Raw genomic sequence first — 26,842 nt, 5'->3', positions numbered from 1 at the left:
AGACCTACAGTCAGACATTATGCCAAGAGATAGTTTAAAATGGAAGTCTTTATCAGGTAAGCTAGAGAATCCAAAAAAGGCATGAAGGTTAGAGAGTATGGAGGACACAAGGAGAACATGACCCACTAAGTCAACTAAGCAGGTTCTTATGGCCTCATAGAGATGGACATCTCAAATATGAAACCTACACCATGTCGTATACATATACGTATTCACTGTTAGCTTGGTGTTTCTATAGGACCTCTAACAGTGGAATCAGATGTATTTCTCATTCTTTTGTCTACTCTTGAGATGCTTTTACTCTTATTAAGTTTCTTTGTCCAACCTTTAATGAATTTTTTTTTGGTCTTGTTTTATTATATCTTGCTTTATCCTCTCTTAAAGATTTGCTTTTCTGACGAGAAAATGGAGGGGAAATGGATTGGAAAGGAAGGAGATAGGATTTGGTGGTGATGAGGGTGGACCTAGGAGGAACAGAGGAAGGGAAAACTCTGGGTGGGATGTTTCATGTAAGAGAAAAATATATTTTCAATTAACTTTAAACAAATTCTGTTGTGATTCCTTGCTCTCTGATTAGATGATAACACACAGAACATTTAGTAGCACTTGCAGTTTATAAACATAACATTCAGCTATGACATAATACACCATGAACTTTGTGTAACTACAAGGGAAGAAAATTAACATTACCAAATGAACTACAACACAACTTTTCCTTCTTATAATCTATTTAACTGTTCAATAGAGTATAGAAGACAACACTTTTAAATTCACTTCCTATGACATTATTACAGTTACTTTTTGAATTAGTAACATTGATTTTGTACTGTCTTAAGTTTTCTTCACTTCTTTTGAGATTGATTCTCAATTGTCAATTTTTTTGTCATTTAATTTATTAGAGGCAAAAACTGAGCTCAGACCTCAGAAATCAAATATTTCTCCAGTAAGTAGTATCACTGATACTTTCCCATAGGGTTCATATGCAATGCTTTCTAAATAGTAAGGCTCACATGAATTATATAGGGATTTTGTTCTTCTGCTTCAGTAGAACTTGGATGTGCCCAGTCTCCTGTATTTCTAATGAGATCCTACGGGATGCCAATGCTGCTTGTCCATGGTTAATACAAGAGGCAAGGTTATTCAAAATGCTCAATTGATGATTAGCAAAACCCAGAAATAGAGTCATTTCTCCAAGATATATTTTGCTTCATCAACTGAAATTTATTTTTTCCTGATTCTTGCTGCATTTTCTTTAGATTTTTTTTGTGGTAAAACTAAGTAATCTAATAGTCATGAAGAAATGAAGAATTATATTACCATTTGCACCTTTAGCATACAGAGCCGATCACATGCAACTTACTTGAAGCTGTAGCTGAGCAGCTAGGATTCACAAGATTAATAAATACACCTATGTATCCACGGCAAGCTAACACACCTTGACATAACAGACAGAAGATTCTAACACCCAGTGTAATTTCAGATGCACAATATTTAAAAAGTATTCATATGGGAGGACATGAGCACTGTAAAATTCATGTTTAGTACTGAAGTGTTCTTTACATTTTATTTTGTCTTTAAAGCTGGCAGAATTTTCAATTGTTTTTTTTTAATAATACAAAAAAATGGAACCAATAGAAATAAGGTTTAGTTGAGTATTGACATAATAGAATCAATAGAATACTGTCCCTAACACATGGAATACAATCATGAGTGCATGTATGTGCCTCTGTGTGTGTGTGTGTTCATAATAAAAGCTGAATAGTAATTTTACCACTTCTCACCTCAATTTTTGTATTTTACAAATGGCTTAGAAATCACCCAAAACCATACATCTTACCAAAGGCTGTGGAGAATATTGTTTCATATACCCACAGAATGAAGATTGGCATATCATAGTAGATGGATTGCAAACAATGTCAATGTTCACTGAGTTACTTGCGTACTTTTCAAAAACCATAAAAATATTTTTCAAATCATATATCCACAATACTATCCTGCCTGCAATATATAATAGGGAAATAACAGCACAAAACTTATAGGAATAACCAATCGTTATTATATTTGCGTTAAGTCCTACTTCAAGAGTTGGAACTCATACCCTGAATTGCTTGAGTGATCAAGAACTTCAGACTAGATAGCCAAAAGGCTTACAGTAAAACTCAAAACTACTATTCCTTAAAAAAAATCTACATGAATCTCAATAAGAAAGAAGACCAAAGTGTGGGTGCTTCTGTCATTCTTAGAAGGAGAATAAAATACTCACAGGAGCAAATATGATGGACATAAAGTTTAGAGCAGAGAATAAAGGAAAGGCCACCTAGAGACTGTCCCATCTGGGGATTCATCCCATATATAGTTACCAAACACAGACACTATTGTGGATGCCAAGAAGTGCAGGATGATATGGCTGTCTCCTGAGAGGCCCTACCAAAACCTTATAAATACAGAGGCAGATGTTAGAGCCAACCATTGGACTGAGCATGAGGTCCCCAACAGAGGAGTTAGTTAAAGGACAGAAGGAGTTGAAAGGCTTGCAACCCCATAGGAAGAACAACAGTATCAACCAACCAACACTCCCTAACCCCCAGAACTCCCAGGGACTAAGCTATCAACCCAGGAGTATACATGGCTCCAGCTACATATGTAGCAAAGGATGGCCTTGTCATGCATCAATGGAAGGAGAGGTCCTTGGTCCTATGAAGGCTTCATAGATGAAGAACACCCTCATAGAAGCAGAGGGGAGGGAGGATGTGATAGGGTGTTTCCGAGAGGGAGGGAAACCGGGAAAGGGGATAACATTTAAAGTGTAAATAAAGAAAATACCCAATTAAAAAAAAATTTAAATCTAGCAGTAGAATGACTCTTAATGGCATTTTGGTATACTCATAGATCAGTGTCTTACTTAGTCATCTTAAAAGACACTTTCTTCTGCAGCAGATGGGAAGAAGTACAGAGACCCACAGCACATATTATGCAGATATTGGGAGCTTTTTTCTTTATGAAATTTGTCCCCTCATGACTCAGAGAATTTTTGGGAGGAAGAGGCAAAAGAGTTTAAGAGCCAGAGAAGATGGAGGGCAGCAAGTAATCAAGGACCTTTAAACAAAGATGGCCAAAGCTCATAGGAACTTGCAGAGATCGAGGCAGCAAGCACAGGGCTCGATTGGCTCTGCACCAGACCTTTGCATATGTGTTTCCAGTTCAGTTATTTATGGAATTCCTTAGAGTGCAAAAGCGTGCGTCTCTGATTCTCCTGCCTTTGTTTGCACTCATTTACTGTTGTTCATTTGTCTTGTCTCACCTTTACGCTTTACTTTTTGTCTCATTATACTATATTATTATTCTTTTGAAATTTTATTTATTTATTTATTTATCTTTTGTTTTCTGAGAGATAGAAAGGGAGTTAGTCTGATGGAAGGAAAGCTATGAAGATACTGGGAGGAATAAAGGTAGGGAAAATGTAATCGGTATATTTTTTGAAAAAAATAAATACTCTTTTCAATTAAAGAAAAAAAACATTGTAAAATGAATAGAAAACAGTTTATTGCAATCTAATTGTGAGAATAAAATCTTTCTCATACTATCTTACATGTTTAATCAAGTTTTGTTTTGTTTTGTTTTGCTTTTTTATTGTTTTGTTTTGTTTTGTTTTCGAGACAGGGTTTCTGTGTGTAGCCCTGGCTGTCCTGGAACACACTCGGTAGAGCAGGCCAGCTTCGAACTCAGAAATCTGCTTGCCTTTGCCTCACAAGTGGGATTAAAGGCATGTGCCACCACTGCCTGGCAAGAAGAGAGGCTTCCATGACTGTGAAAAGAGCCCGTTAATCAAGTTTTAAGTGATACTGGTTAGAAAGGTATTGCTAATGTTTGTTTGTTTGTTTTACATCCTGAACACAGTTTCCCTCTCTCCTCTCCTCCCAGTTCCTCACCATCACCTACTGTATGCTCTGCTACCTCTGCCCTCATCATCCACTTCTCCTTTGTTTCTGTTCTTAAAATGCAGACCTCACATGAGAATCAAACAGGGCATATCAAGTTGCAGTAAACTAGGTACATCCCCTCATATTAAGCCTTGATGAGGTAACCAAGTGGGAGGAAAATGGCTCCAACATCTGGCAAAAGAATCAGAGATGGTCCCTGCTCTCATATTAGGAGTCCCACAAGAAGAACAAGCTACACAACTGTAACATATACGAAGAGGGCATAGGTCAGTCCCATGCAGGCTCATCATTTATTCTGTGGGAGGTCCCATCGAACCAACTTAGTTGATTTTGTGGGTATTCTTGTGGTGGCCTTGAAACCTCTGGTTCCTATTATCCTTCCTCCTCATCTTTTTCTAGATTCCCTGAACTCTGTCTAGTATTTGGCTGTGGGTAACTGTATCTGTTCCCATCAGTTGCTGGATGAAGTCTCTCCGATGACAATTGAGCTAGACACCGACCTGAGCATTTAGTAGAGTATCATTAGGAATCATTTTATTGATTTTATTTTAAAGTTCTGTTTGGTTCTATTTTTGGTCTCTGGACTCTCCATCTTCTGGTAACCCTAGCATTTAAAACTTCTAGCAATAAGTGATATAGAGCTGAACTGACCATCTCATGTAACCAGGAAAGAGTTCTAGTGGGGGTATAGGGACACCAACCCGGCCACATAACCTTGGATGTATAATTTGCCTGCCTACAAGGTGTATTGGGTTAAAGGTGGTGTCATAATGTGGAAGTGTCCAATCAATGATTGATACATCTTGAGACTAATGCCAAGAGAATAGCCCAGCCCTGACCCTGCCTTGAGGGCTAATTTCTATTTTTAATCAGAAAAAAAGAAAAGAGAAGTTACATAAAATAGACCTAATATTAAACTGAATTATGAATGTTCACATGAAATGAGAAATAGCCATTTCCTTAGGGCTACTTTAGTAGACATAAACATTTCAACTTATCTTTTAGTAATTGGGGTATGCACTTAATGAGACCTTCAGTTCAATATTAACATAGGGAAAATTAACTGTCTTAGTGGGTAGGTGGGAGGGAGAGCACCCTCATAGAAGCAGGGTAAGGGGGCGTATGGGATAGGAAGTTTGCAGAGGGAAACTGGGAAAGAGGATAACATTTGAAATGTAAGTAAATAAAATATCCAAATAAAAATAATAATAATACAAAAGAAAAATAAATAAATATGTAAATAATTATAAATGCTAATACACTTTAAGCAATATTCCACAAATCAATATTGTTATTTTTTATAATTGTTCAAATAGAATTATTAAAATTTGACTTCTGTAACCATTGTTTATGTAGTTCATATTAATGATAAAACTTAAAGGCTACACTATAAATTTTTTAATGTCTATAGGCAGAGCATGGACTCTGGTTCTCAGGAGAAATCGTAAACGTAGTCATATAAACATTTCATATAGTTACAGAACTGTCAGACAATAAACTTACAGAATGCTGGCTAGGAAGTTAAAACTCACTTCTTTAAAAAATTTTTTTCTTTGTTTTGTTTGTTTTGTTTTTTATACAGGTTATTCCTTTGAGCCAAAACTGAGCCAGTGACCAAATGATTCTTTTGAATAATTTTAAGACTGTGTCGATGACCCTTAATCATATTCCATCAATGTGGAAATACCCTTACCATGATTTTGAAAAAAATGTTGTATTACTTTCTCTCACAGAGATCCTGATTAAAATAGTGATGTGGTCATACATGGGTAATGAGATTTAAAAACATCTATATTGAACATTAAAATATAGGCATTTGAGATTAAGAATAACTGAATGAGAAGATCCTATTCCTGGACACAAATACTTTGGTTGCAAGCACGGAAAAATTAATTAAAAGTTTAACAAGAAATTCTTTCTGTGATGGTTAGTTTTCATAATGCTAGAAGGTTCTATGCATATTGCTGTGGGAAAAAAGGCATTAATTGTCTTGCCCCAAACTAGATGCTATATAGTATAATACTGACCCATCAACTAAGTTGTATTCACTGGTACAGTAATGGTATGACAATCATGGGGAAGATCATGATCACTTCTCATTCATAGGAGTAAATTCATGTCTGATAATTTAAACCTTGCTAAGAGACTATGAATGGATAGATCATAGACCTTAGGGATGAGTCTAATCATGTTCTTTTGCTAGATGGTGATATTCTCAACATAACTGCTTAATATCTCTATCTATAGCCATGATCTTGTGTTCCTCTCAACTTTGTTCAAAGACATTATTCTTACACTAAGTAGTATCTCATTCAAAGATTTAGAATTGTTCAAAATGCTAACTGACGATGAGTGCTCAGATGTGAAGAGATTATCTCTAACAACCTTTCAAAGGCTCAGGAAACATCGTGAAAGAAGGCAAAGAAAGAATGTAAGAGCTGCTGGATGAGGAAGACAGTCATGAAATGCTGTTTTCTGGATATGACCTGGCTGATATGCACATTAACTCACAACAGCTGTGGTTGTTGGCAGAAGAATTGTACAAGATAAAGCCAGGAAAAATTCCAGCAGAGATGAAGGAAATGCTTCTGATGTCCTACCCTTGGCTAAATGTTGTCAGCAGTTTATGACCTCTGAGGGGGGCAGAGTTGATTTGCTTCAGAGATCTAGCATCAGCAGATCTTGTTTTCCAGAGGATGATGTGATACCATGCACATATGGTCAGCACTAATTGGAGTCATAGGGATAATAATGACAATAAATATAATAATAATAATAATAATAATAATAATAATGAAATGAACTTGGGAAAAAGATTCACAGGGGTAACAATGGAAAGGTAATTGGGTAGATAATTCAAAATAACATGACTACATGAACAAAATTTTCACAACTAAATCAAAATACTATATTTAGACATATATTTTGTGAAATCGAAACTGACAACTATATCCTTAAATTCTTTTACTCACAGACATATTAAAACAAATGAAACCTCCTATTTGCCTAAAAATAATTGAAAATGCAATGTGTATAGTTAATTTGTTTTGAAACTCTTTTATACAGTTGTAGATCTGAGGAGTAAAAGAGTCTTAGCTCCTTTACCTGTGATGTGTATGTCATTTAGATGTACAGTAATGTTCAATCCCCTGCCTTTTGTTGGGAGATGTATAAATACAAAAGAAAATACAGTTGCACTACGTTGGAGGGAATATGGGAGTACAGGGATGTTTCAAACAGCTGCAATCTGGAAATGTGTGAAACAGTGTACCTATTTGCCATCTCTCCCCTTGGCTATGCACACATTAGGAGAACATAAACTGTTCCAATTTGATTTTCTCCTTTTCAAAGGCATATTGATGTTTTCAGATAAGCTACTCAACACAACATGATACATCAAAGGAAGAAAAATCGACTGTAAGATGAGAATGTGAAATCACAAAGGAGCCATAATTACACAGTGGTTTAGTTAGAAACAATCCATCTAGGACTCCCAACAAAGGCTGTCAACACTATGGTGTGCTTGGCTTGCTGGCAGGCAGCTCACTGAGCCAGTGGTTACCTTTTACTACCTCAAATAAAGAAGATTAATAATAGCAATTAAACTGAAGACTTGTAACAAAAGCCCTCTATATATTTCTTATTTTTAAGATCTATGAGATTTGCAGAATTACATGTGGCTTCCATTCCTCAATAAGAATAACCACAGACAGAATTTATGTCATATCCCAATGCATCCATGTAAATCAAATTTGGGCAATGAGAAAATAGTTCCTGCACAGCGTTGAACAGCCTGGGGCCCTAAGTTAAAATACAGTATTTAATTTTGCATATATTTCTACAATTTGCTTTATATGTATTGTTTGTTAAAGTTGTCAAAAATCAGACGATTTTTTCAAAACTGACTGAGTCACTTAAAATTTATGCAAACCAAGCTTTATGTTTATTTAAAATACAGGTTCACATTTTATTATCTCTAGCCAGCCTGCTTTTGGATCCACCTTTGCTTCCTCTGTTTTCTTATACATATTGGTGGTGATCGGAAAGAGTGCCTTTGTCCAAGATGTTACTCCACAATTTTCTTACTTCTTGTCTTTTCTTGGATTTAGTTGCATAAATTGCCCTCCTAACCTTAGGACACTGTCTAGACTGTGTGCTGTAGGGAACAGAAATAGAGAGTAGAGAATTTCTTTCCTTTCTCTTTAATGTTATTTAACCCCTTCCTGCTCCACATCTCATATACCTCAACATTTTTACTTATTACTCTTTCATAATAAATCTAACATCTCATGAAGTAGGGGAGTCTTTAAAAAAAAGATCAAAAGAGGAAATTCCATTTGTTTCCATCAGCCACTCCAGTATCTGTCACTCTATATGCCACAAAAATATATCTGATAATGAAATACATAAATTAAAACTTAATGATTAGGCAGGTTATTGTAAAAGGCATGAGAGCAACTCACCAGTCAGACTTCTCTGTTATAATTTGAACTAGGGGTTTACACATATACTTTTCTACAATTTTGTGAATCTTCCCTTGATATTTTCCCAAGTAACTAAAGCCAAAAAAATAATTAGGTAAATCATATGGAAATGAGAAAGCTAAAAAAAGGATTCACAAGTTATTCTGTTCTAATGCATCCCCTTTAGAGCCAAACAACATAGTTCCTGTTTGGAAATACTGAGAAAACTCTGTGCCTTGGAAGACTAAGGTCCTGTTTTAATTGGGTACCTATGTGTATACCCTCTAAATGCCAATGTTGTAATCGCTTCAGTTCAGTAAACTTGGCATAACACATACGCAAGACTTTTGAGGACATGCAATTCAATCATAAATGAATATTAAGAATGTACTACATGGACATATGAGTCTTAGATTATAAAACTTAACATAAAATTGCTCAAACTGACTTTCTTTCTGATAGGATTTTGACAATTAAAATGGTTTTTCCCATTTCTAGTTTTCTCTTAGCTCCTGAAGCTACATTTTCCCATCTCCCTACCTCAAACACATCTTTCACAGACCATCCAGGACTCAAAACTTTTCTGCTTGCCCAGTAGAAATTCAACATGAGAGAGTGCAAAGGGCACCATGTCTCTTTCTTTTCAAGACCTTCTATATCATATATTTCACTTCATTCCAAATTTCTCTGTCTTCCTCTGGTTTCCTACTCCTAGATTTTCCTGCTCACTTCTTTAATTTCAGCTTAATGTTGTCTGCTTAAAGAATCAAGGAGCTCATGTCTGCCTGTCTGCCGAATAGTTTACTGCTTGTTTCCCTGTAAATATACATAGTCTATTGTGTAATCGCTCATATGACTTCTCTCTGAATAGAAGCATGTTGTCTACTTGTTCTAAAGTGCCTACCTGAGTATCAAGTCTTGAAAGTTTTAGCTAGGGTAAGACCACACTATCCTTAACCACATCTCATTCAATAAACACATAATGCAAGAGATGGTAGTAACTCTCCTAATTACATAGCAACCACTGTATATGTGGTTTAAATGGATAATCTCATTTGACAGTAGATACTTCTATGACTTTTAGGCTATCTGAAATACAATAAAAGTGTACTTTCATCAACATCCTGTATAAATTATTTTCATGTTTCAAAAATTTGAAGTAAATATTTATTTATGCTGCAAACTCAAACTGTCTCCTTTATTCTCGGAAGGGATACTGAAATGGGCAAACAAGTCTCTTCAAAGGACAATAAATACATTATGTGAACAACACAGTAGATTATGAGTAGAGTTCAAGACTGTCATACTGTCTAGAAATTCTGAAAAATAGTGTCACATATTTTCCTATCAATGATACTATATTTGCATTGAAAGATCTGTATCATATCATTTAAGCTTAAATATTCCAGCTCTATAAATCCTCATGATGGCCTGTCTTTGACAATACAAGATGACTGTCTGAGAAACAGAAGTTCTCTAGTACATGAACATGAAATCAGATTTTTATTAACAGCCTTTTCTAGTGATTTGTGGGCAACTGATCTGATAATCCTGATCCTGTTCTTGATACAGAACTCCTATTTGTTAACTAAGTAACTTAATGTGAAAACTAGTACACAACTTGCTTCTCAGTGGTAACGCTGGGCTTCAAAACAAGGACATTAGATTTCAAAAGTTGTTTCTATCCATACTCCTTCCATGGGCATTTTGTTCCCCATTGTAAGGAGGAACGAAGTATCCACTTTGGTCTTATGTCTTCTTGATTTTCATGTGTTTTGCAAATTGTACCTTGGGTATTCGAAGTTTCTGGGCTAATATCCACTTATCAGTGAGTGCATATCATGTGATTTCTTTTGTGATTAGGTTACCTCACTCAGGATGATATCTTCCAGATCTATCCATCTGCCGAAGAGGGGAACAAAATACCCATGGAGGGAGATACAGAGACAAAGTTTGGATCTGGGATGAAACAAAGGACCATCCAGAGACTGCCCCACCCGGGAATCCATCCCATAAACAGTCACCAAACCTAGACACTATTACATATGCCAGCAAGATTTTGCTTACAGGACCCTGATATAGCTGTCTTTTGTGAGGCTATGCCAGTGCCTGGCAAATACAGAAGTGGATGCTCACAGTCATCTATTGAATGGAACACAGGGCCCCCAATGGAGGAGCTAGAGAAAGTACCCAAGGAGCAGAAGGGGTCTGCAACCCGATAGGAGGAACAACAATATGAACTAACCAGTACCCCCAGAACTTGTGTCTCTAGCTGCATATGTAGCAGAAGATGACCTAATCGGCCATCACTGGAGGAGAGGCCCTTGTCTTGGGAAGATTATATGCCACAGTACAGGGGAATTCCAGAGCCAGAAAGCGGGAGTGTGTGGGTTGGCAAGCAGGGCAGGGGTGGGGGAAAGGGTATAGGGGGTTTTCCGGATAGCATTTGAAATGTAAATGAAGAAAATATCTAATAATAAAAAACTAAAAAAGGAGAAAAAAAAAGTTGTTTCTATTTCTCTCTCAACTGATGGGAATTTACTTAGTTGTATCTTTTCACTTAATACCAGAATCATTTCTGGTAACAATGTTGTATTAAATGTTAATTAAACAGCACATGTAATAAAACATCAAATTAATTTTTCTATTTTCTTAAGGAAATATATAGGACTTGAATATTATGTATTTCCTTCAGTAATGCCTAGGTCAACAATCAAATTTGAAATCTCAACCTGTTAAATAACTATCAAACCTTCATGCCTAGAATCTCTCAAGGTCTGGAAAGACAAATGAAACAAGCCTTTCATACTGAAATGCTATTATAACCCAATAGGTACTCTGAGGCTATGGAGCAGTATAAACTCAGAGTCAGGATGCTTATACTTTTAATTTGCCACATATTAGTTTACATAGCTATAAAAGAGGAAGAAAAACAGCATCTAACTTAGAGAACAGGGAGGGTAAAAAGAGTTAATGTATGTGAAGCCTTTATGCCAATATTTAGAATACAATATCCATTTAACATGTGTATATAGAGAGTTCATTATTTCTATGTTTAATTGTTTATTGATACAGTTGTCTTACATTAATTTGAAAAATATAGAAAAGCCAATTGAAATAAAATCGGTCTAAAGAAATGAATGTTTTTTGGCTAATTCACCATTCCACTCTTGAAGAAAAACTTCTCTAGGGGTGTTGACTTAAATCACAACAAAAGAGGTTTCCTAACAAGATACAAACACATGAGAATTGGATGTATAAAATATTTGGTGCTGATGAAGATTCTTTAATAAATATCCATAGTCTAGTTTTTTAACTAATTTAGTACTAAAAAATAGCAGAGACAATGTAAACAAAAAAGAACAAACAAACAAAGAAAAGTAATCTATCATTTAGAAAAAGAACATTGATGGAAAATTGATTATTTGAAGAAGACACAAAGTATTTGAACTATGAAGATCAGATAGGATTCTCCTTTGAGGAAACAAAAGTGTCATTACTGTATCACTAAACACTGGGATAACCCTGGGGGTTGGGGGAGGAGGGAGAAAGCATGCCTTTCAGAAGAACACTTTCTTTATCAAACAGTTGTTGAAGCAGGAATCAGCTGACTGCCATAAAATAAGAAATCACTGGGCAGTGGTGGCTCACGCCTTTAGCCCCAGCACTTGGGAGGCAGAACCAGGAGGATTTCTGAGTTCAAGGCCAGTCTGGTCTGCAGAGTGAGTTCCAGGACGCCAGGGCTACACAGGGAAACCCTGTCTCAAAAAACCAGAAAAGAAAAGAAAAGAAAAGAAAAGAAAAGAAAAGAAAAGAAAAGAAAAGAAAAGAAAAGAAAAGAATTTACGAAATGATCTGAATGAACTACAGAGCAGTGACTTCCTACCTAACACAGCTTAAATGTTAAGGGGAAAAAATAAAAGTAAGTAAATAAGACAGTATACCTTCATTGACTAGATGGAGGAAAGACATTTAAGATCGAAATCGAACAACCAGATGGAGAGCTGAAAGAGTTAAGAGATGAGGGGAGAAGAAGAGAAAAGTTGCTAAAAGGCAGATCAGGATGTCATAAGTCACGTGACACCTGCAGGACAGTTATTCTTTCACTGGGATTCCTTCCTGGATAAAGAAAGTGGCCACTTCAGGATCCATATCCCCAACGGCTAGGTGTCTCAGCTAGAGTTGCCCCATAGATGCTAAGGGGCCTCCCTCTATCCCTGGTCTCTGATATTTCTTAGCCTTTCTTCCCCTCTCACTATAGTATCCATTCTCCCCACCTTACCTATTCTTCTTACAACTGATCTTCACTTCCCCTTCCTGTCCCCTCTTCCACCCATTTCCCTCCCTCCATCCACCTAAGTCCTAAGTCAAATCTCTTGACAGCCTACAGGATCCTAGCACAACTGTCCTCTGAGAGGTTTCACTAAATAGCCAATGGAAAGAGATACAGAGACCCAAAGCCAAACATTACATGGAGCTCAGGGAGTAGTGTAGAAAGTGTGAGGAAGTACTGAGGCACCTGAAGAAGACAGGGACTTCTCAAGAAAACCAACAGAATCAACTAACCTAGACTCTTAAGGGCTCCCAGAGATTGAACCACCAACCAAAGAGTGAGCATGTGTTGGACCTAGGCTCCTTGCACATATGTAACAGATACACAGTTTGGTCTTCATGTGGGTTCCTCAACAATTGGAGGCAGGGCTGCCCCAGTCTGTTGCCTGCCTGCTTGTGGAGTGATTCCTGTTCCCCTAGCCGGGCTGGCTTGAGAGAGGCTGATACTGGGATGTAAAGTGAATAAATAATTTAGCTAAAAAATAATGAGTGACGTTCTACTGTTTCTGTGTAACCTCAATCACTTTCCTATTGTGCCCTAAACTCAGGCCATTCTAAGATGTGTTCTATTAGTGGCTTCATGACTACATCTCTAACTTGAGAGAATATCCACGAGCCGGGCGTGGTGGCGCACGCCTTTAATCCCAGCACTCGGGAGGCAGAGGCAGGCGGATTTCTGAGTTCGAGGCCAGCCTGGTCTACAAAGTGAGTTCCAGGACAGCCAGGGCTACACAGAGAAACCCTGTCTTGAAAAACCAAAAAAAAAAAAAAAAAAAAAAAAAAAGAGAGAGTATCCACAGTTCTTCTCTAAGCAACTGTGAAAAGCACAGAAAGCAGTTTGTTTGTTTGTTTGTTTGTTTAAAGCTATCAGAGAATCAGTCAGTATATAAAGAAACTAAATAGTCCTGAGGGTTCTGGATTCCTACTGACAATTTCATTGTGATATAAGTTGATCATATCTTGATTTAAACAGAAGACATTCAGATAATAGTGTGATACCAGAAAATCCTGTGACTCTCGACTGTTGACAACCCTCCACTCTCTACTTGTCTCCGTCCCATTGAGATTGGCCTGTTTCTAACAAAGCTTGCTTCCAGAGACCCTTGAGCCATCACACTCTACAGTGGTAATACTGGCCATCTCAAGGTTCCTTCAAGAAAGATTTCTCGTTACATCATCTCTTGTGATCTATAGACTACTTTATAGTTTTATTGTTTCTCAAGAAATTACCGATACGCTCCATGGTGGAGATCAAGGCACACTCTTATTTTCAATTTACTCTTCCAAGTATATTCTCCTGTGTGCTCTAATAATTATTCAGTGTATGTCATGTGTTTCTTCTTTCATATGAATAGACTGTGCATAAAATTAAACCACTAAGAAGGCGGAGTAATTCAGAGGAGGGCAGAAAACTCTCCACAATATTTTAAGTATTGTTCTCAAAACTCAAAACTAAAATGAACAAAACAGAACAAAAAAAATTGGAAAGGTCCCTAAAGAGATTCATATTGTCTTGATAATCTTTTTTTAAAAGACATTTTTGTGTATGGTGTTTTTTCTGCATGTCTGAATGTAAAGCATACAGAAACTGTGGCTTCAGAGTACAGAATTAAACTGTCCCAAAAAGATTAACACTCAGTGTCACCATGTGAATCCAGGAAACAAATGTGGATTGGATACTAGACAATAGCAGCATGTTCCCTTAAGTGCTCAGCCATCACTCCAGATCTCATTTTGAAGATTCTCAGATACATATGTTTACTTTATGGGCTGTATAGAAGTCTCTTGTTTTCTATATTCCAATATACCAATATTTTCTCTTATTGTTTATATACAGTGACCAGAGAATGAGTATTTCTGTTGATCCTTGCCAAGGGGAATTTAGTATTATCAGTTTTGCTTTTGTTGTTCTCTGCTTGTTTGTTTTGTTTTGTTTTGTTTGTTTTGTTTTGTTTCACTTCTGATTTACATGGCATTTACAGTTCTACGAGATGCAAGATATGGTTCTGAACATACCTATTAACTTTTTGCTATAGCAGTAGTCATTCTGCGTAGCAAGGCTTTATTATTATTCTCATTAAGTAAGCTTCAATTTTAATCGTATTTTTCTATCCATAATTTCTATTTCATTTAACTTACCTATATTGTTTCCATGCTTCACTGCCACTGTGTTCAATTATAAAAATTTATACTGTTTCCATATCAGCGAAGGCTAATTCTTTACTTGAGCATTTCTTTGCTTTTCTGTTTTTTTTTTTTTTAACCATTTTCTAGCATCTTTTACCAGGTGAAATCCACTGTACACATTCTAATTTTTTTTCATTATTATGGTCTTAACACACATCTTCCTTATTTGTCAACATACTAACTACAGATTGAATCTAACTTCAACATTTTTACTTAACACAGAATGTATTACATATACAATTAAATACATTTGTTTTCACTTATTTTGCATACATCAATAAACATGTGTGATGATGTAATCTTACCTACCACTGATGTATGGAACACTAGGAATATGAAAAAATGGACAATTTATCTAAGATTTGCCTCTTGACCCAAATAATTAGCTGTTTCCTCATGTAACTATTGTCCTATGATGAGGTAGCATCATTTTCTAATTTATATTTTAATTTTATGTATGTATGTATTTATTTATTTAATATATATGAATACGCTATACCACATATTCACCTATATGCCCAAAGAGAGCATCAGATCCCTTTATAGGTGGTCATGAGCCACCATGTGTCTACTGGAAATTGAACTCAGGTTCTCTGGAAGAGCAGCCGGTGCTCTCAACTGCTGAACTATCTCCTCATCCACTTTTCAATGATTTATAAAGGAGGTCTTTTATATTACTTGTCTCTGTCTTCAAGTTTAACACACACAAAATGAAAATATATGGTAGTATATCAATATACATCATATTATATATCTAATATAAAAATAATGTAAACATTTTTATATACAAGATTTTCAAACATATCACACTTCTGAATATTTTCCAAATTACATCAAATAACCTGACAAAGCAATTTCCATGTATCATCCCCTCCTATTATTAATACCTTACAAGTGAACTTGGGCTCAATTGTTATGCTAAACATGACATAAAATATCATGCCTCAGTGCCTGCAATATTGACTGTTAAGTATATCTATTTTTCATGTCAGAATTATACTACTTAAGGCCAGCTTTTATTACTGAGGACTGGGTATTGTTGGTGGTAAACATCACAACTTGTAATGAGATGATTTACAAATGATTTATTAAAAATGAAATAATAAATTTTATCAAAGTAGATCCGTTTTGGACACTCAATTACACAGTAAAAATAGAAAACAAATTTTGTCCTTCCCAAACAGATGAGGTATCTTCTTATCAGGCTTTATTTGTTACTAATAACTAATATATAGAACACTCTAAGACATGGTATATGTTTATTTATCTTCATTGTTCATTTTCAGGTTTACATTTATGTAAAATAAATGATAACAAAGAAATTATGAAAGTAATGGGTTACTTCTTTAAAGTACTATTATTTGTGTATATGTGTGTGTATGTATGTATGTATGTATGTATGTATGTATGTATCTGTGTGTAGGTATGTGCACATGTATGGGGGAGTGCCAGAGGAGGCTAGAGTTAGAGTTATAGATGACTGTGGGCTGCCTGATTGTCATTGGGTACTGAGAGATAGAATCAGGTCCTCTAGAAGAATAATAAGTGACCTTAACCATGGAGCAATCTCTCTGGCTCCTTGCAATAATATTTAAAGATGCAAGACAATCTGATCATATGGTTATTATTATGAATACTAAGGATACTCTAGACTCTACCTTAAAATAATTGAAATAAGAACTGTAATGTTCATCTAATAGAAACTATATAGTTAATTGAAGTTAGTTTTCTTTTTCTATAACATGAAAATTCTCAACTAGACTTAGAAAAATATCTTAAGCCTTAAGTTTTATCAAAGAGCCATGAGTTTACATTGTCCTTAAATCCATTTTGAATAAAAAAGGATTTAAAATTTCTGTATGTCTCTTTTCTGCTGACACCCATAACACCTATTGACATATAATATGTCCCTTGCTCAACCAACCCAAAGCAAGGACTGAGAATTGCAGAACTAATTCTTTTTTTTTTTAATTTAATTTAATTTAATTTTATTATTTTTTTAATTAGGTATTTTCCTCATTTACATTTTCAATGCTATCCCAAAGGTTCCCCCATACCCACCCCCCCAATCCCCTACCCACCCACTAATTCTTGCATGAAAAAAGAACACATGGTCACTCTCGGTCTCCTTTTCTTCTTGTTTTCCCTGAATAGCAGACACAGTGGGAAGATTAGTTTCTTTTCCTTTCTTTTCTTTTCTTTTCTTTTTTTTTTTTTTTTTTTTTTTTTTTTTTGAGACAGGGTTTCTCTGTATAACCCTGGCCCCTGGCTGTCCTGGAACTCACTTTGTGTAGCAGGCTGGCCTTGAACTCAGAAATCCACCTGCCTCTGCCTCCCAAGTGCTGGGCTTAAAGGTGTGCACCACCACCGCCCAGTGAAGATTAGTTTCTATTTCCCCATTCTATCACCTTTCCATTACTTTCCAGATGAGTTAATCCCTTGATGCTAGAACTGGGATTTACTCCCATTAGAATTAACCCAGTTTCCTTTCTGGAAAACCATGTCTATAAAGACATCATGGTACATAGTCTAGCAAGGAAAGTTCTAAACTAGCAAAGAGGAAAAAATAAATAGAGTTTATGAGTAAGTGCTTTTAAGTGTAGAAGTCCTATACTACCATTTTGTTCTATAATTCTGATACATTCATATAATCAGAAATCTGAATGGGTTTTGGGTGTGGAAACTAGAGGACACAGTGCCTAAATGGCCTGAGATGTGTTTTCTTATTATTATGAAATATTTAAAGAAATGGGACATGTATACTTTTGGAGTATATACTGACAATATATCAAGCAAAAAATAAAATATTGAATGTTTCAGCTCCTATTTATACTGAAGAAATAGCTGTTGTATTCTCCCACAATAGTTATTACTATGTGTCAATAGCTTAAAAATAAGTTTTCATTTATGTGAGATAAAAATGGTAAGAAGTCCTAGGGTATTGTGTGACTAAGTTTTATACTCTTTCCATTGTGACAAGCTCATGAATTTTAAAAATAAACACTACAACTATGGTTTTTGAACAACCAAATATATTTCTTTTATCTCCCTGTAAAAAGCCTCTCTTCTGTGGGAGTAATCCAGGGGTTAATGGGTCAAAATTTACTAATAAACACAAAGTTTTTAAGTAGCTCACCTGTTAAGAAGAACTACCAGCCATCCTGATTGTTGTAAGGTAGAATCTCAGGGTCATTTTGATTTGCATTTCTCTGATCACTAAGGGCTTTGAATATTTCTTTTTAGGTGCTTCTCAGCCCTTTGAGATTCCTCAGTTGTGAATTCTTGGTTTAGTTCTATACCCCATTTTTTGATTGGGTTGTTTGGTTTTTTGGTGATTAGCTTCGTGAGTTCTTTATATATTTTGGATATTAGTCTTCTATCAGATGTGGGGTTAGTGAAGATTTTTTTCCCAATCTGCAGGTTGCCAATTTGTCTTATCGAATATGTCCTTTGTTGTAAAGAAACTTTCCAGTTTCATAAGGTCCCGTATATCAATTGTTGATCTTAGAGCATGAGCCATTGGAGTTCTGTTTAGCAAATTTCCACCTGGGCCAATGAGTTCAAGCCACTTTCCCACTTTCTCTTCTATTAGATTCAGTGCATCTGGTTTTATATTGAGGTCGTTGATTCAACTGAACTTGAGCTTTTTACAAGGTGACAAATATGGGTCTATTTTCATTCCCCTACATACAGACAGCCTGTTAGACTAGCACCATTTATTGAAGATGCTTTCTTTTTTCCATTGTATATTTGGTGTCTTTGTCAAAGATCAAGTGACCTTAAGTGTGTGGTTTTATTTCTGGGTCTTCAATTCTATTACATTGATTGGCATGTCTGTCTCTGTAATAATACCATGCAGTTTTTATCACCCTGAGATTACATCTTACATCAATCAGAATGGCTAAGATCAAAACCTCAGGTGACAACACATATTGGAGAGAATGTAGAGAAAGAGGGACATGACTACATTGCTGGTCAGATAGCAAACTAGTAAAACAACTCAGGAAATCAATCTGTAGGTTCCTCAGAAAATTGGAAATAGATCTTCCTAAGGATCCAGCCATACCATTCTTGGGTATATACCCAAAAGATGCCCTACCATGCCACAGGGGCACATATTCCACTATGTTCATAGTGGCCTTATTTGTGACAGCCAGAAGCTGCAAACAATCTAGATGTCCCATGACAGAAGAATGGATACAGAAAATGTGGTTCATTTACACAATGAACTACTACTCAGCTATTAAGAACGAGGATATCCTGACTTTTGCTGGCAAATGGATGGTACTAGAAAATATCATCATGAGTGCAGCAACTCTGACTCAAAAAGACAGGCATGGTATGTACTCACTAATAAGATTATTAGAAAGAAAAAAAAAAGAAGAGAAAAGAAAAAAAAGAAAAAGAAAAAAATACAGAACACAGAACTCAAAAAGCTCAACAAACTGAAGGGCTCAAGTGAGGACTCCTCAGTCCCATTTGGGAGAGAGAAGAATACAGTCACAAGTGAGGAGGAAGTGACCTGGGAGGGAAAGTGCACAGGGTTGGGGAGGAGTGGGGTGGAGGGGAACCTGATCTGGTATTGGGTGAGGGAAAAGGACTGAAGTGCTGAGGACCAACAGAAAGAATGTAATCAGGCAACCTCAGGAAATAGGAGACTGTGGGAAACCCAAGAATACACCAAGAGACTCCCAGGGCTCAAAGGGAGGGACCTTAGATGAAAAGCTGAACAGTAGGGAGAGGGAACTTCTAGGGCCTACCTCCAGTAGGAAGACAGGACAAGACAGACAAGTGAGGGATGGGGTTGCCATCCCACAGTCACATCTCTGACCTACAATTGTTCCTGTACTACAGGGATGTAAATGGAGAGGAGCCTGAAGAAAAGAAGGTCCAGTGACAGGCCCAAAGTGGATCCAGCTCAAGGGGAAGTCCCAAGGCCTGACACTATTACAGAGGCTATGGAGCACTCACAAAAAGGGATCTAGCATAACTGCCTTTTGAAAGACCCAGCAAGCAGCTGAGAGAGTTAGGTGCAGATGTTTGTAACCAACCAATGGACAAAAGCAGCTGACCCCTGTTGGTGAATTAGGGAAGGCTGAAAGAAGCTGAGGAGAAGGGTGATCCTGCAAGAGGACCAGCAGTCTCAATTAATCTAGATCCCCAAGATCTCTCAAACACTGAACCACCAAACAGACAGCATACATCAGCTGATATGAGGCCCCCAACACACAGTAATGGACTTCCAGGTCTGTGTTCATTCACAGATGATGCACCAAACTTTCAAGAGACTGGAGACCACAGGGATTTTAGATATCAAGTGGGTGGGGCTTGGGGGCATCTGAGTGGGAAGGAGGTGTGGGATGTGGAGCAGTTGGAGGGTGGATGGGGGGTGCTGGGAATGGAATATGGAGTATAAAAAATAAATTAAAAATAAAATAAAATTCAAAAAAGAAGCACTAGCAGTATAAAAACAAAATGATTATGTCAGTCCAATATATCTTACTATGTAAAATAACAACTTAAGGATTAAACTAATACAGGATATTTTGTCTTCATAAAGTCTTCTCTCATTTGAGCTTCTTATTCTTAAATCATTGTTACCTATCATGGGTTTAGATGTTCAGAAAATATATTTAATGAAACAATTTAGTCTGGCTAATAAAATATATAAAATATTTAAAAACATTTTTCATTAATCAATAGTTTAAAAAAATTATTGTAGAGTTTATAACAAGTATTCTTTTAAAAAAAATTTAACTTTTGTCCAAATTAAAAAATTGATTTTAAATAAAAGATTTCTAGACAAAATATGCAATGCTTTATTTCCTAGAGACTGTGGGATCAGGAAGACCAGGTAAAAACAAAATACAGATTTTTCAGAGAATGAATGCAAGAAAGGTAAGATAGTGGGTCTTCTGAAATAGAAGCAGCTGCGCATAGTGCTTTATGGTTTCCTTATTATAACAAATAAAGGCTTAATTATAACTACTATGAAAGAAATTTAGACTCTTCTGGTCAAATACTGGATGATTGATTTATCGCTGAGATTAGGGCATTTTAGGAAAGAGGACAAAAACCACATTCCCCATTGTAAACATAAGTTACAAATGAAGAAGATGGCTTACTATACTGAATGAAACTGTGGCCTTTGAAGGGGGGGTTAGAATAGTTGATGTGAGAGTAGAGAGTGGGAGTAGAAAATTTAAGCAGGGACAAGCTGGGGAGTAAGAGGTAGACATGGGGACACACGGAAGGGAAAGTTTAATAATAGAACTATAACCAAATACATCATCTTGTTTGCATCTGACCCATGTATTTGATTAATGCAACAGAAATGAAACTGTAGCTAAATATAAGAACAGGAACAGAAAAGAAGGTCTGTGAAATGCTTGTTTCTGGGCATGATGCAGCCATTTCAATCATAATCTCAGCAGATGAGCTTGCCTAGGCTAGATTCATTGGGTCCTTATCCTCTGTCATAGTGTTTCTATTGGTGGGTTAAAACACTATTACCCAAGCAATTTCGGGAGGGTGTTATTTCATCTTACAGATTCAGGTGATAGTCCATTACTGAGAGAAATCAGAACAAGAATTTAAGGCAGGTATCTTACCAAGACATAACTGAAGCAAAAGCCATAGAAGACTACTACTTGCTCAACCTACTTTCATATGCAACTCAGGCTCACCTCCACAAAGTAGTGAAAATCCACAGTAGATGGTGGGGCTTATGTGGAGCCTCCCATATCAATCATTAATCAAGAAAATACTTGACAAACTTGCCTTTATGCCAATCTGAAAAAAGGTATTTCTTTTTTAATTGAGCATCCCTCTTTCCAAATAGACTCTATCTTATGTGAAGATTACATAGACTAACTAACACATTTTTCCTGCTAAACAGATTGATTCTGAGAGAGAGACAGAGATGGAGAGAGACAGACAGACAGACAGACAGACAGACACAGAGATACAGAGATACAGAGATACAGAGATACAGAGAGATACAGAGATACAGAGACAGAGAGACAGAGAGACAGAGAGACATATTGAGATTGTGTTTATCCACTGGTGAGGCTTTCAAGTTCAACTGAAAAAATTCTGTAGCCCTGATCACATAGATGTCCCATTCAGTCATTCAACAAAGAAAAGAGCTATGAATGTGGGGGTCTAAGGAGGACAGGATGAATATGAGTAGGAAGTGAAGGAGATATGAAAGGGTGTGGGTGAAAATAATCATAAAATATTTTGAACATTCAAAAAACTGTCAAAGAACAACTTTAATTAACAGCTTTTAAAACAGAATGTTTTCATGTCTTAAGGAAGATTCTAGCACTTTACATATAATCACTCTCTGACATTTGATTCCACTTTCCACAGACTACAGAAAAGAGTAGTTGTCACTGAAACCTGCCACAAGGAACCCCAAACAGACTGTCCTTTCCCTCTCTATGGAGAAATGATTACAACTGTGACTGTGAAGTTATTAAATGCTCAAGGCCATTTTTCTCTCAGTTCTCAAATGGTAATTATTCTAAGTACAAATTCTCAGACTAAGGAACAAAGCCAGGTTCACACATTCATCTAAATAAGCGTCTCCTGGAAAAAGAGATCATCTTCTACTCACACGTTCCAGATGATTATGATTTGACTCCTTATATCTCAACTCACCTCATTGATCTGGTTAACACCCCCCCCCCCAAAAAATAGAATTCATAGTAAGAAATTCAGGCTTATTGTTGAACAGTGTCGAAATTCTATCATAAGTTCTTAATACAAATATACCTATTAAACTATACATATTTATATAATATATATTCTTTATATATTTGTATATTCATGAAACTAAAGATTTGGATAAATAAATGTAGTCATTATTATCTAAGAGCTTGAGATGTAGATAGAAATAACCTTTAAAATTGCTGAGGGAATGTATGTACTAGAAAGCCTGTGAGCCCTCTATGTTATGTTGCTTTGTTTAACACATTATACAGAGTCTCTGAGATACAGAAATGCATCATTATCACTTTAAGGAAAGAAGACACAGCACTTCTTCTTAGAGGTGAATTCCACCTTGGGCTCCATGTCTTTCTTTTTTCTGTAAACATTGTTTGTGGATTAGCTGTATGATGTGTGTTTCATGAGTCCAATCTGCTACTGCCTGCGCATTCTGGAATACTTTACAAAACTCTTTCACAAAAGTTAACATGGGATGAAACATTACTGACTCCAACTTTAACAAGCTGTACTATAAACAAACTATATTCATGCAGATTTCTAAATGTATGATGGATTTTTTTATTAGATCACTTTTAAGCCATTTCATGTTTTCAGGAAATTACTATATTAAAGTACACATAAATAAACTTATATTGCTTAGTCAGGGATATGGAAAAAATAAAAAAAGTGAAGATTACAGTTATGCATTAGCTTAGGTTATAAATGGCGATTACATGGGATATCCAAGGCAATCAAGGGATTGTTGTATTTCAATCTACAGGCAGGTTAATCAGCAAGTTAAAACATAGCAGGATGTCAGTTTAAAGCCTTAAATACCCTCAAGGTATATCATTACTCAGTTGTGATATTCAGCAAAAGTTTTGGTCTCTTCGAATTATTTTTATAATAATGTATTACTACACTATGTCATTAGTGTTTAGAATACAAATGGACATTCCTTCCTGGGAGAAATGTTGCATAGATATGACTCCATAGCTCAGAATACTAGAGATAGGTGGCAAAGTCAAAAGATGCTTATACATCACCAGGTCTGAAATAAATGGAACTAAGAGCTAACTGCGGAGACTGATAGCATACCAAAACACATGCTAGCTTACAGATTCACCCAGTATCTCTGGCTTCTCTGAGAATCTTCCTCCCACTCCCCTCCCCTGAGCCTCTTATTCCTGTACATCCTGCCATTTTGGATATGCTCTCTCCGTATCCCCTCTATTAGTCTCTACTTTCTCTCTTAGTGCCCTTCTCTCTTAGTCCTCTTTTCACTACCTCCACAACTTCCTTTCATACCACAGTCCATTCTGGAGCCATGTTTAATCTATGACTTTCTCTCCCTGCCTTAGACTCCTCCCTGTCTAAACACTCCCTTATACCTACAATAAAAATTTTCCCACTCAACCACACTTTTGGAGCAGTGATGTCCAGACTTTATTCATAAGGAGCTGAAACTCCCACTATAGATTTAATTGTACATTCAGAGATGTATTATTTTTCCTTCAAGACAACCTCAAATTATCTCAGATGTAAAACAAAACAAAACTAGTTCTGCCCTGTAGCAGGGATGGCAGGGCCACCTCTATGTAAATGCTGGGGACCAGGCAGCTGCAGAAGTATCTGCAGAAGGACCTGATTGAGGACTACCTGTGACACCAGCATACCTACAGGAAGACTGCTGTTAATAAAGCAAGCTGTTCATGCTTTCTTGGGACCAATGGAGCATGAGTAGAGGATATTAAAGGAGCTTGCAGCAGTGATCAGATGAGTTTGCTGCAGCATTCTCACCTGCTCCCGGAGCAGGTAGTGTCAGACTGAGAGCTGTCCAGGGCACAGGCAACACTGTCCCACATTTCTCTGTATATATGTGAGATGTGTCTTCTTTCCTTACTTATCTGAAATGGGTTTGTTTCTTACTGAGAACATATCTCTGTCACTTATACAAATGTCATGTGGTCTACTTAAAGCATAACATACATGTATTATGAGCTGCATGAAAGACCAAAGAATGAATTTTCCAAACTGGGAGTTCAAGACCAGCCTGTGATTCATAGATAAAATATATTTCTTTTTTTTTTAACTTCTTTTTTTTTCCATTTTTTATTAGGTATTTAGCTCATTTACATTTCCAATGCTATACCAAAAGTCCCCCATACCCACCCAGCCCCACACCCCTACCCACCCACTCCCCCTTTTTGGCCCTGGCGTTCCCCTGTACTGGGGCATACAAAGTTTACGTGTCCAATGGGCCTCTCTTTACAGTGATGGCCGATTAGGCCATCTTTTGTTACATATGCAGCTAGAGTCAAGAGCTCCGGGGTACTGGTTAGTTCATAATGTTGTTCCACCTATAGGGTTGCAGATCCCTTTAGCTCCTTGGGTTCTTTCTCTAGCTCCTCCATTGGGAGCCCTGTGATCCATCCATTAGCTGACTGTGAGCATCCACTTCTGTGTTTGTATATTTCAACAGAATACAATTTAAACAAACAAACGAATGAATGAATGAATGAATGAATGAATGAATGTCATATTGAAGTGACTAAGGTAAAATCATATTGTCCTCACTGTATTTTATATTTACTAAGATTATTCTCAACCCCCTACAACTCTGAAAGTTATGTCTGTTTTGGTAATACATTTGAGATTTCCATGGCCTTTACTTTGGTCTGGATGTATTGACCAAAACAATTAATTTACACTAAAATACCTGAATAAAGTAAAAGTAAAAAAATATTGTCAAGTTATGTCTGAAATTATTATAATATTATATTCTGCCAGAAATAAATATCTCAGGCTTACTCTCACCCTCATCATAACTTTGAAGTGAACTATGATCTCTTTGATGTTTGATTTAACAATACTGTATCCTTGAGCATCAGCACCTAGAACCTATGAGGCAGAAGCCCTCTGTTGGCTGTTGGCAAATAAAAGATTCACATATTTTTAATTCATCATTATGGTTGCCTATATCTTTATCATTTGGAATGCTATAACATATGACCACACATATATACATTATATGTGTGTGTATACACATACATACTTACATGCATATACATATTCCAGCTCATTCTATAGAATATTGCTGATATGCATACTTTCAGGACTGATGATTTGGCATTAGACAACCACCTTTTATATTCTTGCCTAGGATAAACCACCTTTCTTACTCTCAACTTTCCTCAGTTGCCTATGATTCTTTGTGTAGGGTTGAAGCCTTGTTGATTTGTGTCATTCTTGTTCAGTTCACATTTGGTTGTTCATGTTTGTGAGACCTATGGATGTAGCTTCTCACATTAATAGGAGACAGAATCTCATAGCAAACTCTGACTTTCTGGCTCTTACAATCTTTCTGCCCTTTCTTGCACAGTTTCCCATGAGTGTTAGTTGCATGAGTTTTTAAAAGATATATGCATTGGGATATCACTCTACAACTACATATTTTGACTGGATGTGTGTGTGTGTGTGTGTTTTTTGTAGTTGGTTATTGCAAAGAGAAATGTCCTTGAAGACAAATGAATGCTAAACTTATATATAAGTATGAGGATAAATTTTTATAGATTTTTTACTAGAGAATATTCTACCTTAGTAATTTAAAGGTTGCAGATTCTCCTTCAATAATCATGACATCATTAGCATTGAGTACCAGACATGATCTCACTCTTCTTGAGTGGGTCTATAGTCCACTCCTTGGTTATTTTATATCTTTTGGAATGAAACTTGATGAGGTGACTTAATCATCACTTTTTACATTAATTTTTTCATACGTAGAATGGAATTATTAACAATGTTTAATTCTTAATGGTATTCTGGGAATCAAATAAACTGGTATGGATAAAGCACTTGGCACAATGCCTGTGTCACAGTGGTCTCCCCAACAATGTTAGCCATCATCAAAATGCTCATATTTTGCCATCAATATTAAAATAAACTAATATGCACATCACAATTTTAAAAATTATATTTTTAGTCTTAGATATTTGTTATTGTTTGTGATAAAAGGTACAGATAACTGGAAATTGCTGCAAGTCTGAAAGTATAAAATATTAAACATAATGCATGCCACAAATAATCATTATGGGAAAATTAAGAACTGGGTAGATGTATCATCTAAGGTTATAAGCAGACAATATGTCCAAATATTAATAGATATAATGGAGAACAATGAAAACAGTAAAAAATTCAAAGCAGTAA

General features: G+C 36.2%; 1 protein-coding gene across 9 annotated transcripts in view; it reads right to left on the bottom strand.

The window, feature by feature from the left end:
- The window catches only part of Galnt13 (polypeptide N-acetylgalactosaminyltransferase 13), a 682,099-nt gene that overhangs the window by 269,403 nt on the left and 385,854 nt on the right, over positions 1 to 26,842 (bottom strand). The window lies entirely within an intron of this gene.

This window comes from Mus musculus, chromosome 2 (assembly GCF_000001635.26).
Source record: "Mus musculus strain C57BL/6J chromosome 2, GRCm38.p6 C57BL/6J".
Taxonomy (NCBI): Eukaryota; Metazoa; Chordata; class Mammalia; order Rodentia; family Muridae; genus Mus; species Mus musculus.
This window is presented reverse-complemented; position numbering and strand designations above follow the sequence as displayed.